Source organism: Schistocerca serialis, chromosome 8 (assembly GCF_023864345.2).
Source record: "Schistocerca serialis cubense isolate TAMUIC-IGC-003099 chromosome 8, iqSchSeri2.2, whole genome shotgun sequence".
NCBI classification, from domain to species: Eukaryota; Metazoa; Arthropoda; class Insecta; order Orthoptera; family Acrididae; genus Schistocerca; species Schistocerca serialis.
In genome coordinates, this window is record NC_064645.1 from 41,302,943 (window position 1) to 41,305,948 (window position 3,006).

Below are 3,006 nucleotides of genomic sequence, written 5' to 3' on the forward strand. Positions count from 1 at the left end.
CATTTCCAGGGGCAGCTGTGGACTCAGACCACAATCTATTGGTTATGAACTGTATATTAAAACTGAAGAAATTGCAAAAAGGTGAGAATTTAAGGAGATGGGACATGGATAAACTGAAAGAACTGGAGGTTTTACAGAGTTTCAGGGAGAGCATAACGGAACAATTGAAAGGAATGGGAGGGAGAAATGCAGCAGAAGAAGAATGGGTAGCTTTGAGGAATGAAATAGTGAAAGCAGCAGAGGATCAAGTAGGTAAAAAGATGAGGGCTAGTAGAAATCCTTGGATAACAGTAGAGATACTGAATTTAACTGATAAAAGGAGAAGATACAAAAATGCAGTAAGTGATGCAGGCAAAAAGGAATACAAACGCCTCAAAAATGAGATCGACAGGAAGCGCAAAATGGCTAAGCGGGGATGGCTAGAGGATAAATGTAACGGTGTAGAGGCTTATCTCACGAGGGGTAAGATAGATACTGCCTACAGGAAAATTAAAGGGACCTTTGGAGATAAGAGCACCACTTGCATGAATATCAAGAGCTCAGATGGAAACCCAGTTCTAAGCAAAGAAGGGAAAGCAGAAAGATGGAAGGAGTATACAGAGGGTCTATACAGGGGCGATGTTCTTGAGGACAATATTATGGAAATGGAAGAGGGGATAGATGAAGATGAAATGGGAGATATGATACTGCGTGAAGAGTTTGACAGAGCACTGAAAGACCTAAGTCGAAACAAGGCCCCGCGAGTGGACAACATTCCATTAGAACTTCAAATGGCTCTGAGCACTATGGGACTTAACATGTTAGGTCATCAGTCCCCTGGATCTTAGAACTACTTAAACCTAACTAACCTAAGGACATCACACACATCCATGCCCGAGGCAGGATTCGAACCTGCGACCGTAGCAGTCCCGCGGTTCCGGACTGCAGCGCCTAGAACTGCACGGCCACCGCGGCCGGCTTTCCATTAGAACTACTGACAGCCTTGGGAGAGCCAGGCCTAACAAAACTCTACCATCTCGTGAGCAAGATGTATGAGACAGGTGAAATTCCCTCAGACTTCAAGAAGAATATAATAATTCCAATCGCGGGCCCCGGTGGCTGTGCGGAGGCGCTCCAGTCCAGAGCCGCGCTGCTGCTATGGTCGCACGACCGAAATCTGCCTCGGGCATGGATGTGTGTGATGTCCTTAGGTTAGTTAGGTTTAAGTAGTTCTAAGTTCTAGGAGACTGATGACCACAGCAGTTGAGTCCCATAGTGCTCAGAGCCATTTGAAGTAATTCCAATCACAAAGAAAGTACGTGTTTCCAGATGTGAAAACTACCGAACTATCAGTTTATTAAGTCACAGCTGCAAAATACTAACGCGAATTCTTTACAGTCGAATGGAAAAACTGGTGGAAGCTGACATCGGGGAAGATCAGTTTGGATTCCGTAGAAATATTGGAACACGTGAGCCAATACTGACCCTACGTCTTATCTTAGAAGGTAGGTTAAGGAAAGACAAACCCACGTTTCTAGCATTTTTAGACTTAGGTGAGGCAGGCCGAGACCAGCCGCGGCCTGCTGCAGGGGCTGTTGGGCTTCTGCCTCTGCATTAGGCTGCCACGAGGCCGCAGGTCCAGGAGGACCAGCAAGTGAGGCCGGCCTGTTGTGCCGTGTGTACAGATTTCTTCAGCGTGGAACTTATCGTGTAGCGATGCTGAATTTGTGGGGCCGTAATGACCACACATTCACGAAGTCACCTCTATGGTTGGAGGGACTGGGGGAATGGGTGTTTGGGCTTATCCATATTTATGTTCTAAAACTGTATGCTGGGACTTCAGTGTTAGTTATCATTCTTCAGAATTCTGGTTGTAGGGAAATAGCTCAATCAAGTTCAAAGAAGGCCTATGAAGAATGAATTACTGTTACAATTAGGATTTTCAACAAGTATCAACGAGTATGGGTTATTTATGTGAGAAAAATCATGTATGTGTTTAATGAAATTAAAGTAAACATAACTATATAACAGTTTTGCATGGCAGCTACATGCGTAGTTCCTTGTATGAATAATTTGTGTAAAAACGATTTTAAATTTATGAATAAATAAAACTAAAAATATTTAATTTATTTCAGAGTTCATCCTGAAGAAGTGCTGACACTTGGTAGTCAGGCTAAGGAAGTGAGTCATGGCAACAAAATCCCAGTATGTATTGAAAGAAACACATACAAAACATATGAAATCTTTGTAAAAACATGTAAGATGCTACTACTTGTCCACTAGCCGTTTCATTAGTTTGATTAGTAGTTAACTGAGTAATGATAGAGAGTACTTGGCATCACTTTACCTGAAGGAAAATTGTGATTCACGGATAATTGGACTCTTCACAACAGAAACCTAGCAAAGCTTAAGTTAAATAAGACTATCAGTAAACAGTAACTCAGTGTGCAGTGTAATCTATGAGATACAATGTAACTTTGGCTCGACCCATAAAAGAAATGATATTCTGTAATTGAGAAAATGGTACAAAGTGAAAATTTGAAATTATCATCTAGTTATAATTTTTACTCTACCACAGAGAGTGTAGCTGTGGATCCTACGTCAAACCATCCACGCTAGTCAGTCAAAATGCAGTTGACTTTGTAGTAATCAGATGGTTCCCCATCTGGAAATATTTAGGGAAGTTTTTCAGATTGGAATATGTCTTTAAATTAAGGTCAGCTTTTCGAAATACTTTTCTGTAACTGGGAACAGGAATAATTTTTAAATTAGTTTTAACGAATGTGACATTTTCTTAGATAAAATTTTGATAGCCTTGATTCTGTAACTCAGTAAACTTCACGATCTTCTCACCATTTGCAGTTTACCTGTAATACTCGTCAGGAAAATCACCGACTTTGTCCTGTTACACATGCTTCGGAATATGCCCTTGATAGTTCCTGCTGGGTCATGTTTCTATCTAATCAAACTTAAAATGGTTACAATTTCCTGGTTCTGTCCACTGTTTTCCAAAATCTGTCTTGTTTG